Source organism: Eulemur rufifrons, chromosome 3, assembly GCF_041146395.1.
Source record: "Eulemur rufifrons isolate Redbay chromosome 3, OSU_ERuf_1, whole genome shotgun sequence".
Classification (NCBI taxonomy): Eukaryota; Metazoa; Chordata; class Mammalia; order Primates; family Lemuridae; genus Eulemur; species Eulemur rufifrons.
Window position 1 is genome coordinate 59,266,264 of NC_090985.1, and position 15,790 is coordinate 59,282,053.

The window sequence follows — 15,790 nt, forward strand, 5'->3', positions numbered from 1 at the left end:
CATTGATCACTTGGGCCACTTCACACATTCCTCTGGCTTCAACCTCCACTTACATGGCTTCCAAATCCCTATGTCCACATTCATTTCTCTCCTGAGTTTCAGAACCAAATTTCTAACTCCCTACTAGAAATCTCCATCTGGATGTCCCACAGGCACCCCAAACACAATAAATCCAAAATAAACTTCCTATTATATTCACCCCACAACCAGCTCTAGTGGTTTCCTCAAACTTGGCTAATGGTATTATTATCTACCATTATTATTAGCACAAGCTAGAAATCTGGGAGTTACTCCCACCCTGAATCAATAGGTTACCAAGTCCACGATATTCTACTTCCTAAACATTCCTTGAATCTATGCCCCTTTTGTCCATTCCAAGGCCACTGTCACCAGGGCTACTTGCAGGTAGTAGTCGTCAGTCATCGCCATCCATCCACACAGAGGCAAATGGTGGTATTTCTAAAATACAGCTCTGATCATCCCACGCCCTGCTTACAACAGCCTTCCACTGCCTGGGAAAGAAGGTCCAAACTCTTTCACGTGGTGAATGTGGCCTTTAATTTCTGCCCACAGCTGATCGCTTCAATTTCATCTCCCTCCTCAATACTCTACCACCCAGCAACTTGCCACTTCCCCAATCCATCACCTCCTTCCACGCTTGCCTGTGCTCATCCCTTTACGGAAATATCTCTCCCTCCCTCATTTTCTCCAGCTGGCAAATCCCTACTCATCTTTCAAGACCTTGTTCAAGTGTCACCCTGGGGCAGGCTTCCCCGATGAGGCCCCTGAGTAACTCCACCCCAGGCAGGGCTAATGACTCCTTCTCCTAGAGTGCCTCAGCACATTGTTTATACCTCAGTTGTACTCTCCGCAGTACAATTATGTATTTCCCATCTGCTGCCTCTATTAGACTATGAACACTTTGAAAATGGAGTCATGGTTTATTTGGCTTTGCATCCCTAGGACCCAACAAAGGGCCTGGTACTAGACAAGTGCTCCCTAAACATTTGGGGGCCAAGGAGGGAGAAGATGGATAAATGAAATTTTAAAAAGAAGTGACCTTTCTACATAGGCTTTGTTAGAAGTGCTTTATCTCATATATTTATTTATTTTTTTTTTTTGAGACAGAGTCTGATTCTGTTGCCCAGGTTAGAGTGCCATGGCGTCAGCCTAGCTCACAGCAACCTCAAACTCCCGGGCTCAAGCGATCCTTCTGCCTCAGCCTCCTGAGTAGCTGGGACTACAGGCATGTGCCACCATGCCCGGCTAATTTTTTCTATATGTATTTTTAGTTGTCCAGATAATTTCTTTCTATTTTTAGTAGAGACAGGGTCTCACTCTTGCTCAGGCTGGTCTGGAATTCCTGACCTTGAGCGATCCTCCCGCCTTGGCCTCCCAGAGTGCTAGGATTACAGGTGTGAGCCACCGCGCCTGGCCTCATTTATTTTCTGTAAGAGAACTTTACCTTATAGAGTTTGTTATAGGAAATTATTATCCCCATTTTATAGATAAAAACCAAGAGTTTGGCCAGGCACAGTAGCTCATGCCTGAAATTCCAGCACTTTGGGAGGCTGATGCAGGGGAGGATTGCTTGAGGCCAGGAATTTGAGGTTGTAGTGAGCTATGATAGCACCACTGCACTCCAGCCTGGGGGACACAGTGAGAGCCCATCCTCAAAAAAATAAAATTAAAAAAAAGAATAAAAAACAAAACAAAACAAAAGAAACCAAGAGTTTAAGTAACAAGCCCAAGTTCACATAGTTAATTAGCAATAGAGCATGGACATGGCTTTTGTTCCTCCAGATTCTTTCTGCCCCCAACATGGTAGGAGTATCAATGAGTGGAGAGGTCAAGTGTGGGGAGGCATTAACAGGACGCTGCAAGAAGCAGGGATATTCTGCAGATTGGATAATCTGGCTCTGTGAGTCCCATATAAAATCCAGGGTTCCTTTCTTTCTTTTTTTTTACTTTTTACATTTTTTGTTATTATGAAATATTTGCTATCACAGAAAGAATGTCTAAAACATATACATATGTTTTAAGAATAATTATAACCTTCAACTCCCACCCATGTCAAGATACAGGATTACCAGGGCCTTAAACCCTGCCCTCTTTATCTTTCTTCCCAATCACTAGAGGAACCACCATTCTGACTTCTGTAATAATAATTTCCTTGCTTTTATTTATTGCTCCTTGGGAAAGCCGATATTGAATAGAGAAAGAAGAGTAAAAAATAAAAATAAAAAATAAATAAAAAGAATGAAAAAAATAAAGAAATATTTATTGCTCTTTGCTACAATAACACACATACACACACATACAGATGCTCCTCAACTCACATTGAAGTTACGTCCTGATAAATTTATCATAAGTGGAAAATGCATGTAATACAACCAACCTACTGAACATCATAGCTTAGCCTAGCCTACTTTAAATGTGCTCCGAACACTTATATTAGCCTAAGTTGGGCAAACAGCATAGAACACAAAGTCTATTTTATAATAAAGTGTTGGCAATTCCATGTAATTTATTGAACACTGTACTGAAAGTGAAAAACAGAATGGTTGTATGTGTACTCGAAGTACAGTTTCTACTGAATGTATATTGTTTTCCCACCATCATAAAGTTGAACCATTGTAAGTCGGGGACCATATATTAATATACTTGCATGTAATAGTTCCTTGTTGCTGCTGCAACAAATTACCACAAACTTAGTAGCTTGAAACAACACAAATTTATTATTTTACACTTCCAGAAGTCAAAAGTCTAAAATGGGTCTTCAGGCCTGTGGTCTTTCTAGAGGCTCTGTTGGGAGAATCTGTTTTCTTCTTTTTCCAACTCCTAGAGGCTGCCTATATTCCTTGACTTGTAGCCCCTTCCTCTGTCTCCACAGCCAGCAGCATGGCATCCTCTCTCCTCCCTGTCTTCTGCTTCTGTTCCTTTCTCTCTGACTCTGGCCTTCTCACATCCCTCTTATAATGACCCTTGTTATTACACTGGGCTCAAGGAGGTAATCCAGAATAATCTCCTCAAGATTCCTAATGACATTTGCAAAGTCCCTTTTGCCATGTAAGATAACATATTTACAGGTTACAGGGATTAGGACATGGTCATCTTTAGGGGTTATTATCCAGCCCATAATAATTCCTAAACAATTTCCTTTAGTTTTGCTTGTTTTTGAACTTTATGTATATGGAATCATATTGTACATATTATTATAAATGTATTATAATGTATACTATATTATAAATGTAACCCATTTACATTTAATGTAATTATTTATATGTTGGAGTTCAAAACTACTGTCTCATTTATATTTGCCCCATTTATTACATGTTGCCTTTTCTTTTCTTTCTTGCCTTCTTAGATTCTTTGAATATTTTTTTTTTCCCCTTCCAGACAGAGTCTCACTCTGTTGCCCAGGTTAGAGTGCCGTGGCATCAGTCTAGCTCACAGCAACCTCAAACTCCTGGGCTCAAGCCATCCTCTTGTCTCAGCCTCCCGAGTAGCTGGGACTACAGGCATGCACCACCATGCCTGGCTAATTTTTCCTACATATTTTTGGTTGTCCAGCTAATTTCTTTCTATTTTTAGTAGAGATGGGGTCTCGCTCTTGCTCAGGCTGGTTTTGAACTCCTGAGCTCAAACGATCCACCCGCCTCGGCCTCCCAGAATGCTAGAATTACAGGAGTGAGCTACCACGCCCAGCCTGAATATATATATATATTTTTTGTCATTCCATTTTTTTTCTTCTGATGGTCTGGAAGTTACATATTCTCTATTTTTTAGTGATTATCCAAAAAATTAATATGCATGCTTAATTTAATCAAAGTCTAAATTTAACCAATCAATACCTTTACCATTCTTTCATACAATTCAAAGACCTTAGAACGTTTTAATTTCATTTACCTTTCTTGACATATTATTGTGAGATATTTTAATTCTATCCTGTTTTTATGGTTTTTGCTTGTTTTTGCCCTTCAAGATATTATTTTTATTGTTTTATACAGTTAATATTTACTTAGCTGTATCCATATACTTACCACTTTCTTTGATCTTTTTTCCTCTTTCCATATCAGGTCATCCTTATGAAATCACCTTTATTATACCTAAAGGAAAGGTCTGAAGTCAGAGTGTGCTGGTAGCAAAATCTCTCACTATTGATCTGTCTAAAAATGACTTTATTTTGTCCTCATTATTGGAAGATACTTTTGCTGAGTGTAGAATTCTAGTTTGGCAATTAAGTTCAATTATGGCTCCATTCCACTGGCTTCTTTCTGGCTTTCTTTATTACTTCCTTTGTTTCTATTGAGAATTCAGCTATTGTCCAGTTGCCACTAATTTGAAGACCATTTTTTTCTTTGGTTGATTTTAAGATCTTGTCTTTCGTTTATTAAAGTTTCACAGTGATGAGTCTAGATGCAGATTTCTTTTTATTTTTCCTGCATATCATTCGTGAATGTGTGAATTGATGTCTTTGATCAGTTCTGAAAATTTTTAGCCATTATCTCTTCAAATATTGTCCTTCTCCAAGTCCCCTCTCTCCTCTCCTTCCAGGAGTCTGATTAAAGGAATGTTAGACATTTTCACTCTATATTCTCCATGTCTTTTAACCTCTCTTTCATATTTTCTATATTATTGTCTCTCTGTACTATACCTTGAATAATTTCTTCTGATCTGTATTTCAGTTCTCTAATTCTCTTTTCAGTTGTCTCTACACTGCTATTAAACATGTCTATTTAGAGTTTTAAATTTTGGTTATTGTATTTTTATTTTGAGAAGTTCTATTTGGTTCTTTTTCAGATCTGCTAGGTCACCTTTATATTTCCCTTTCCCATATATTATTTTTCTGGTTTGTTTCTTTAAATTTAATAAGCATAGCTGTTTTTATAGATTCCATCTAGTGATTTCAAAATCTGAAGTCTTTGCAGGTCTCTTTCTTCTAGTTCTGATTTTTGATGGCTTATTTACTTGTAGGCTTGGTTATTTTTGACTGTGTGCTGCTCATTGTTCTTAAACATTTATTTGTAGGGGTGGTGAATTATTTGAAGCCTGGGGTGATGCTAATTTTCTTCAGAGAGAACTTGCATTTGTCTGTGCCAGGCACCCAGGGGCACTTTAAACTAAATTCACAACTTGAGAGATTTTTATGTTTTTATGGTTTCTTGTGTTTGTTTGCTTTTATTTATTTTTTGACCACCAAAATGAAATGAATTTGGAAGCTGCAGAAGGACCAATTTGCAATTACAACTTCTCAGAGTAGTTCCCTACTTTTACCACCTGCCCTGCTCTGATCATCATAAAGGCAATTTTTCCTGTAATCTCCTGAGCCCGATGGTGAAAGCACTTTTACTTTTGTTTCACCCTTGCCCTGTGGGGTTGACCCATATTAGTAAGAAGAGGGGCAGGCCCTGGGTTATAATTCTGTGCCCCTTGTCCCAAGAAGCCCTCAGAACCAAAGTTCAAGTTTGCCCAAATTGGCAAATGCCCTTAGTATTATACAAAAACAGCTTTAGGGCTCCACTTAACCTTCAGAGTTCTCATTTTCTGTTTGATTTTGGACTTTAGTTGATTTCTCATTATCTTGCCAGGTCTTTGATGCTTTTAAGAAATTTAAAAAAAATTTAGTGAGCCTGTTTGGTTGTTTACAATGGGAGGTTGGTCTGAATACCTATCCTGCCTTATTCCTGGAAATGAAAATCTCTTCTCAATCTTCCTGGGCTTTCTTGACCTGCACACATAGAAACTAAAAAACAGGCTGGGCGAGGTGGCTCACATCTATAATTCTAGCACTTGGGGAGGCTGATCTTCCTGGCCGAGAATTGCCTGAGGCCAGGAGTTTGAGCTGCAGTGAGCTATGATCAAGCCACTGCACACACACATAAAAAAAGAAACTAAAATACCATCATAACCTGCTCTCAGCAAGTTAACATATGGAAAAGCAAGCATATGTTTTTTAAGTCTTCTATATGTACTTCAGGAAAAGAATCATTGCAAGTTTCCCTTAAATAGACTACAAAAATTGAATTACATAAAAATTTTCAGGAACATATCTGAAACTTTCTAAGAAATGATTTAATTTTCTAACTACTATTAGAAATAATATTTTCTGCTATTAGAAAATTTAATTTTCTAACTACTATTAAATTATTTTAAAACTGCAACACTTTATAAAGAAATTACTTTTCCAGCAAACTCAGCCACCCAAGAATCCAGAAGGAAGTACAAAATGACTCTGCATAGTCCAATAGATGGCACAAGTCTCATCACCTTATTTAATGTCCTTTATTCATCGGAAAGTCCCTGAAGTCTCATTTAGAGCCTATTAACTCTTATTTTATGTACAACTAAAAATTGGTTCTCTGGTTTTCTAGCCCATAACTCCCCAGAAACAGTAACTTGAAAGTGGACATGCATTTTGAAAGGTGGGCTCATCATAAAAGCCAGGAACAGCATCTGACAGCTCTACAAGGAGAGAAAAATCTGTCCAAAAAACTCAAGAAGAAGCACAATGGAAACAGCCCAACATACACAAAAGCTTGTGGGAGACTCATGGCACTACTCCACAGCATAGTGAACAAACATTTACGTTCTTGGTGCTGATCCTGAGGCAGCATTAAACTAGTTGGGCTGTTTCTGAAAGCTGGGAGGGATGTAGTCCCTTAATACATTTTCTATATTTGTATTTTTATTATTATTATTATCACATTTTTTGAGAGAGGGTCTCACTCTGTTGCCTGGGCTAGAGTGCAGTGGCGTCATCAGAGCTCACTGCAGCCTCAAACTGCTGGGCTCGAGCGATCCTCCTGCCTCAGCTTCCCGAGTAGCTGGGACTACAGGCCCAACACCATGCCTAGCTAATGTTTCTTTCTTTTTCTATTTTTTGTAGAGACGGGGTCTTGCCACGTGCTCAGGCTGGTCTCAAACTACCGGCTTCAAGCGATCTTCCCACCTCTGCCTCCCAAAGCACTATGATTACAGGCATGAGCCACCAAGCCCTACCTATATTTATATTCTATATATAAGGAATTAAAATTTAAAATTACTTCTATGGTGAATTTTTTTTTTATTTGGAAAATCTCACTCACTAGTCGGGTCCAATAAATAAGCATTTTTGTATTATAGCCTCTTAAAATCCAATTTCCCTCTGAGGCTGAGTCCAGAAAATTCAGAGCTTATAAATGCCCTAAATGTGCCCTTTAGTCCATTAGCCTCCAATCTAGGAGTTAAAGAAGGAGTATTTTTCTCAGTATCACTGAGTTCTCAAGTATGGATTTAAGAGAAAACAACTCCCGTGGCCACATGGGACAGAAAGTCAGAGACAGAGGGTCTGGCTTTACTGCAGGTTATATAAATACACAAAAGGGAACATTGTCAGTTGGGAAGGGAGGATAGGAAAGAAAAAAAAAAAATGCTCCCCAGACTTTCTTGCTATTGTTTATCTCCCTTTTAGTATAAATAATATCCTCCCAGCCTCCCGATATATGTTAGAAGCCAGGATTCCCAACGTACATATTGATTTTGGATTTAACCGACACGTGCGTCCTATTTCCGTGGTATTTGAATCACCACTCGAAAGGTTTTGGTCCTTGCTGATCCCAAGAGGAGGAGCCGAATGCTGGGATCATTCTCATCAGTATCATACCAGAGTCTCAAAAATTGGAAAACCCAGCCATCTGCTCATCGCTAGGTGCTAGCTACTCCAGCCATGTCGTTCCAGTGTAATTCCCTTAGTACTTATCACACCAACTTGCACTTGACTTTTGAAGTACTTAATTTATATTTGTAAATTTTTTCTTTTTTATTCTGTAAATGGAGTTAACATCTGAACCGCAGGAGAAAAAGACTTGCATTTTGTTTGGAATTGGCAGGTAGGTTTCCTTTTGCAAGCCAATTGCAGTTGATTTGATGGAAAGTCCTATTTTGAAGGATACTGAAGCTGCTTCCAGGCTCAGTGGGAAAGAGCAGGGAGATCCATTAGCAATGTCGGCCCAAGACAAAGAGGGAGGGGAGCGTGCACAGCAAATATTTGTTATCCTTGGTTTGGTTCAACAAATATTTATTGAGTGCCTATTATATGCCAAGTAGTGTCTAAAGTGCAGGCTTTTTTTTTTTTTTTGTTATTATTTGTTTGTTCTGTAGTGTTTTTATTTTAAATAAAGGAGACATGGTTCCTGCCTTTCAGAAGGTATAATAAATGACAGACATCTGAGCAAACAGTTAAAATGCAGTGTGGAATATGCAATAATGGAAGTGTGTACTCTGGGACTGTAAGGTCCAGAGGGTCAGAAGAGGGGGTGGGATGGGACAGCAGGGAAGGAGTTGAAGAGAAGGTCAGACTCCAGCAGCCTCAGCGCTGGCCTGAATCCACTCTCCTCTCACCTCGATCACTTCCAAATGGCAGAGGTCCAGTATAGTCCCCGTTTCTGGGCAGATTTCCTATAGGCACCCTGATAAGTTGCCCATGTAGCACTTCTCCCTGTCGTCCACAGTCTTTGTCGCATTACTGATGACTCCTCTCTGAGTGTCACCAGGGTAGGTGACTGCCCTGTAAGCATCTGAAGCAGCCAAGGTAGGACTAGACAGAGAGTGCTCTTGTGGGGGTCAGGCTTTTACAGCAGCTGAGCCATGCTAACAATGACAGAAATAGCCCATAACCAGGAATAATTATTCTTAGAAGGTACAAGGTTTGTCAGGAGTTCAGGAAGGACAAAATTCAGAATAATCCAAGGTTTGTAAAAAACGCTAAACATGCCCGGGCATGGTGGCTGACGCCTGTAATCCTAGCACTCTGGGAGGTCAAGACGGGAAGGATTGCTTGAGGTCAGGAGTTCGAGACCAGCCAGAGCAAGAGCAAGACCCCCCCCCCCATCTCTACCAAAAATAAAAGAAATTAGCTGGGCATGGTGGCGAGCACCTACAGTCCCAGCTACTCAGGAAGCTGAGGCAGGAGAATGGAGCCCAGGAGTTTGAGGTTGCTGTGAGCTAGGCTGATGCCACGGCACTCTAGACTGGGCAACAGAGCGAGACTCTGTCTCAAAAAAATAAATAAATAAATAAAAAAGCTAAACAAAAAGGCTTTTTACAGGCTATGTTTGGATCAAAAAGACCAACCGATACTATGATTCATTGCTTGAGAGAGAGATGTAATACTAACAGACTATAAGGAAAAGTGAAGACTGAATTATTATCTTGCATCACTTTCCTCTATGTAAGGTGTTTCTCACAGGGTGGAGTATCAGAATTGCCCAGAGTGTGTGTTACAATGCACCTTCCCAGGCCCCATCTCCACTCTACCAAGCCTAAATCTCTGGGAACAGACTGGAATCTACAGTTTTAACACACTCTGCCCCCATTCAAGCAATTCTGATGCATGTTCACTAGAGATTTAAAACCACTACGGTTGTGCTCACTTCAGCAGCACATACACTAAAAATTGGAACAATACAGAGAAGATTAGCATGGCCCCTAAGCAAGGATGGCACGAAAATTCGTGAAGTGTTCCATAATTTAAAAAAAATAAAATTAAATGAAACCACTACTCTTAAGGACAGAACAATAATGGTTATAAGGAGGCCGGTCGTGGTGGCTCATATCTGTAATCCTAGCACTCTGGGAGGCCAAGGCGGGAAGATTGCTTGAGCTCAGGAGTTTGAGACCAGCCTGAGCAACAGCAAGACCCTGTCCCTATAAAAAATAAATAGTTATAAGGAAATTGAAGCCCAAGATAAGTGAGGAGATGTAAGAGAGCACCAATGGCTTCAAATGAGTTTAATTCTGCAAACTCTATGAAATACTTCCAAGATAATGAAATCATTTGCAGATGTGATCATACAAATATCAATATCAATCTTTAAGAAATCATGCAGAATGGCAGAAGTGCTAGAAGCTTGGAGATAGGCAAATACTAGTTGCTGTTAAGTAGCAAAAAGGAACAGTTAAGAAAATACGGGACTGTCAGTTTTATACGGCTTCTTAGCCAAACTTTGAAGTGTTTATAAACACTCACTCAAAAATGCATTGTTGATCATTAAGAGTTAGTCTGGAGGCACCACAAATAAATTCATATGTGTCTTTTGTTTTTTAAGCCATATCACCCCTTGCTGAAAGCAGTCAAGCTATAAATTATAAATAAAAAACTATACATACTAAACTAACCTCATTTCCTGTTTTTTTTTTTTTTTTGGAGACTGGGTCTCACTCTGTCTCCCAGGCTAAAGTGCAAGTGGTATCATCATAGCTCGCTGCAACCTCAAACTCCCCCTGGGCTCAAGATATCCTCCTGCCTCAGCCTCCCAAGTAGCTGGGACTACAGGCACGTGCCACCACACCTGGCTAATTTTTCTATTTTTTGTAGAGACTGGATCTTGCTCTTGCTTAGGCTGGTCTCAAACTCCCGGCCTCAAGCAATCCTCCTGCCTTAACCTCCCCAAAGTGCTAGGATTATAGGCATGAGCCACCACACCCAGCCTCATTTCCTTTTTTGATAAGGTTACTAAAACAGTAGATAATGAAATTAGCTTTTGTTGGTTTTTTCTAGGCCTTTGACAGCGTCTCATGACATGTAGTGGACAAGATGGAGAATTTGAGAAAATTTACAGGACTAACCTCTAATATTTTTTGAGAGCCTACTACATATTAGGAACCATGCTAAGCATTATATATGTACTATTTTATTTAATCCTCACACCATCCCTATAAAGTAAAAACAATTGTCTCATTTTATGGAAGAGAAAACTAAGCATTCATCGGGTAACTTGTCCAGAGTCATAAAGCTAGTATATGGTAAAGCGAAGGTTTGAACTGCAGTCTACCCTGAGATCAAACCTGGGGTGCCTACCGACTGCACTGCATTTCAGATGGATGGATGGAGTCACAGCTGGGTAAAATGCCATGTTCAGAAACAGTTGATCCATGGATTCATGCCAAGCTGAGGGGACTCACTAACAGCTGCCATGGGTCTACAAAATTGGCCCAGGGCTGCTCAACATTTTTATTAGTGACTTGGATAAAGATATAGAAGTCAGGCTTATCAAATTTACAGATGGCAGAAAGCTAGAGGGGAGAGATAGCTAATATAATAAATGAGAGAATCATGATTCAGAACGATCTTGGCAGATGGGAATACAGGCCAGAGCCAACAAGATGAAATTTAATAAGGACCAGGGTAAAATCCTCTACTCTGTTTTCAGTGGTGAGTACAATTAGGAGTGACCAGCCTAAGAGCATAAGAAAAAAACTGAGAAACCTAGGAGATTAATTAGATCCATTGATACAATCAGTTTCCTATAGACTGAGTTCAAAATGATATATAGTCATGCGCCAAATAATGACGTTTCAGTAAATGATGGACCGCATATATGATGGTGGTCCCGTGAGATTATAATGGAGCTGAAAAATTCCTATTGCCTAGTGACATTGTAGCTGTCATAATGTTGCAGTGCAATGCATTACTAACGCAAATCTATGATGAAAAAAGGAAACAAACCAAGCAAACGATCATGGACATATTTCTGAAAAGAGTGACACCTTCTTAAGAAAAGCCTCAGGCAGGTCCTTCAGGAGGTATCCAGAAGAAGGCACTGTTAGAATAGATGACAGCTCCAAGCATGTAATTGCCCCTGAAGACCTTCCAGCAGGACAAGATGTGGAGGTGGAAGACAGTGATATTGATGATCCTGACCCTGTGCAGCTCTAGGCTAACGTGTGTGTTTGTGTCTTAGATTTTAACAAAAAAGTTTTAAAAATTAGAAAATTAAAAAATTTCAAAATAGAAAAAAAGCTTATAGAATAAAGATATAAAGAAAGAAAATATTTTTGTACAGCAATACAATATGTTTGTGTCTTAAGTGTTATAATAGAGTCAAAAAGTTAAATAAAAATTTAAAAGTTTATAAAGTAAAAAAATTACAGTAAGCTAAGGATAATTTTTTGTTAAAGTGAGAAAAATGCTTTTTAATAAATGAGTGCAGCCTAAGCGTCCAGTGTATATAAAGTCCACAGTAGTAATGTCCTAGGCCTTCACATTCACTCACCACTCACTCACTGACTCACACAGAGCAACTTCTAGTCCTGCAAGCTCTGTTCATGGTAATACACAGGTGTAACATTTTTTATCTTTTATACCATATTTTTACTGTAACTTTTCTATGTTTAGATACACAAATACTTTCTTTTTTTTTTTTTGAGACAGAGTATCACTCTGTTGCCCAGGCTAGAGTGCAGTGGCGTCAGCCTAGCTCACAGCAACCTCAAACTCCTGGGCTCAAGTGATCCTCCTGCCTCAGCCTGCCTAGTAACTTGGACCATAGGCATGCCACTATGCCTGGCTAATTTTTTAATTTTTTGTAGAGACAGAGTCTCGCTGAGGCTGGTCTTAAACTCCTGACCTCAAGCGATCCTCCCGCCTCAGCCTCCAGGAGTGCTAGGATTACAGGCATGAGCCACCACGCCCACCCCTTCTTGATCTTTTCAGAAGTGTCTACAGAGGGTTTCCAAAAACGATCAAGATTATATTGTTTGTTGAATAAAAAGTTGATGGGTTGCAGTTGTCCATTCTTGCTATCAAAAATATAAAGTAAGTTGGCTCATGTGCAGGCAGCGACATTCTCATCATGCCTGTCACCTGGCCAACAGTAATTACATGACAACCTTGATCAGAAGAGGCATCCTGATTACAGAGATGTTGAACGTAGAAAGTTGTGTATCTAAGAATTGATAAAGTGCAGTATTTATGCTCAACTTGCAGGACCAACCCCATCGAAACTTTGGGATCCACCCTGTCTCATGACAAGGGAAGTTCCAAAGACTCTCATATTCATGTATTTGACAGTTGCAATTCTGTCTACTCTGGCACAGCCATGCGTGCAGATTTCTAGCCAGGCGAGGAGTGGATGTGGCCAGTGATGCGCAGGACTGCCCTGTGTTTGTTGGGGGTGGGGAGGAAGGCTCCAGGGAGGAGGAGGGATTTGAGACCAGGCTACTCAGGGGAAGGCTTGGGTTTTGGGTGGGCATCAGAGCCCTTTGAGCAAGTTACTAAGTGTTTCTGAGACTCAAATTTCCTCATTTATACAAACCTCACAGAATTGTTGTGAAAATTAAATGTGAACCACCTGGCCAAAGGCTGGTCACAGGAGTCTGTTGTTCGAAAGTGTTTGTTCCCCTTACAGTGATTGCTGTGGGTTATTTCACTTGCATTTTGACTGGGTGGGATTTTATAGACATGTCTAAAAAGGACTTGCGAAGTAGAGGGGAGGGCTGCTACAGAGACTGAGACGCAGGAAAACGAAAGTTATACTGGAAACCTAATCCAGCCCAGAGCAAGAAAGCAAGGACCCTATGCCAGCCCACCTGGGCAAAGATTCTGGCTCTCCACATACTAACTGGGTGACCTCAGGCAAGTTACTTAACCTCTCTGTGCCTCAGTACCCTCATCTGTAAAAGGGGCTAATAGCAGTACCTATGTTATGGGGCCATTGTGAGGATTAGGTTACCGTATGTAGAGTGCTTACAATAGCGACCAGCACAGTATGTGCACTCCACAAGTGTTCGCTGTTGGGGTCACTATGTATTGTGAAGACAGTCTCCCACAGATCCGTTTGGCTGAAGGGGAGGAGGGAGATGGGAAGGCAGGGTAAAATGTGACATCAGGGTCGTGACTGGGTGACATCTGCCACACAAGGGCTTTTCATAGCTCTAAGTCCAGGCCTGGCCCCGTCTCCCTCAGCTGCCTCCCACCGAAATCCTCTCCCAGCTGCTCTGCCCCTGGCTCCCAGGGCACATGGATTGGTACACACTTTGTGCACACTGCCTGGTATCGTCATTTATGATTTTATATTCTGCCTCCTCAACTCAACTGTAAACCCACTGAGGAAGGAAAGAAAACACCGGCACAGGCCTCACTCAGTCCGTGCCTTTCCGCTGTGCTGTGAGTGGGAGGAGGACGTGGGTGGGTGGTCAGGAGCAGCCTTGGTATCGGGCAGTGCTGGGTTTTAATCCCAGCTCTCTTGCTTCCTAGACATGTGACCTGGGAAAGTTGCTTAACCTTACTAGACCTCAGTGTCATCATCTAGAAAATGGGGACAGTACTATTACCTACCCTAGAAGGTCATGGTAAAAATTGAGGCAATGCCTGAAAAGCATTTAGCACGGAGCCCTTGGCCATAGTAAACATTCAGTAAGTGGTGGCTTTGATTATGCTGAAGGTAAAAGAGAAGACCGCTCAGAAGGGATCCTATTAGAAGCGCAGTGTGTGGTTTACCGTGCATCGGAGTAGGGAGAGAAAGGGGAGGTACCCGCTGCCACAGTCCAGCATCGAAGTGATGACTGGCGATTGACCTATACTCTTTGGCCCCTGGCCACCGCCCCCACCCCTCCGCAAGATGGTGTTACTGGTCATTAAATCCCATGAAGATGACAGTCCTGGTTTCAGTATCAAAATGTTAAGCACCTGCTATGGATTATACTAACATCCATTTCCCAGTAGTGATGCTACCATTGAGGAATGCTGGGTGAGTGGCATATGAAATCTCTCTATATTATTTCTTATAACTGCATGGAAATGTACAGTTATCTCAAAATTAAAAAAATTAATGTTACTATGTAACCACAAAAAAAAGAAAAACAAATTAAAATAAGTACCTAAATTAACTCATATTTTTCATGGCCTCCTTTTTTGTGGCCTTTTTCCTCCCTGACTCCCTTCCCACAGGTCTGTATTATCCCTGGTATCCTGCGAACAACAGCACTTACACTGAATTGTACCAACACTCCACCAAAAACCTGGTGAGAAAATAATAATAATGATAACAATAATAAATAATTGAGTGTTTACTATGTGCCAGAATGGTTCTAAACACTTTGTGTACAGTATCTCTTTTAATCTTTTTGATAACCCTTGAGGTTTTTGTAATCTCTATTTTACAAGAAGAGAGAAAACTCAGGCTTTGAGAAATTAAATAAGTTGTCCCAGGTCACACAGCTGAGCCAAGATGACAAATCTGCCTGGCCCCAAAGTCTCCTTGGCTAGTATTCTTTGCAAATCTCTTAAAATCTGAGAGCTTGATTATTAAAAACATCTAAAAATGTATTTTTAGATAATCATTGGAGACTCCTTCATCTGTGCCTGGTGGATTTTCTAGACAGGACCCCAAGGAATCGTTCAACATTAAGGAGTTGCAGACTCAATCCCTCACCTCTGTCAAGCCTTTGGCCAAATGTCTCTTCTGGGTTTTCTCTGACCTCCATATGAAATGTTTGCAACCCCCGCTACACACACCCTCACTCCATGCAAGGGTGACAGAATAAAGGGCTTTTTTTCCGTTTTCAAACAGGGAGAGTCCCTGGAAAACCTGGAGGAGTTGGTCACCCTACCTTGCTGGGAAGAGACCATTGGCTTGGCAGCTTGGTGGTCTTTGATGACTCTGACAGGAGCTGTTTTTGCAGAGCTCTGAGGCTGAAAGCCTGCTTAGACTGGGTTTAGAAGAGAATGGGCTAAACGCAATGCATTATCCCAGATTGCATCAAGCAGAAAAAGTACATTAGTGGGAAAACTGGTGAAATCAGAATGAAGTCTAGAGTGTAGTGAATAGTATTGTTCCAATGTGAGTTTCTTGGTTTTGACAAATGTGCCATAGTAATACAAAATGTTAGCATTAGGAGAAACTGGGTGAGTCATATATGGGAGTTCTCAGAATTATCTTTGCAACTTTTCTGCAAATCAGAAATCATTCCAAAGCAAAAAGTAGAGGGAGAAAGAGAGAAGAGGAGAGGAGAAGAATGGAGAGGGGAG

General features: G+C 40.7%; 1 non-coding gene across 1 annotated transcript; it reads left to right on the plus strand.

Moving 5' to 3' along the window:
* Window positions 1–9,405: 9,405 nt before the first annotated feature.
* Window positions 9,406–9,513, plus strand: LOC138382060 (U6 spliceosomal RNA). Its single transcript, XR_011233236.1, has one exon. It is a non-coding gene; the product is annotated as a U6 spliceosomal RNA (small nuclear RNA).
* Window positions 9,514–15,790: the final 6,277 nt, after the last annotated feature.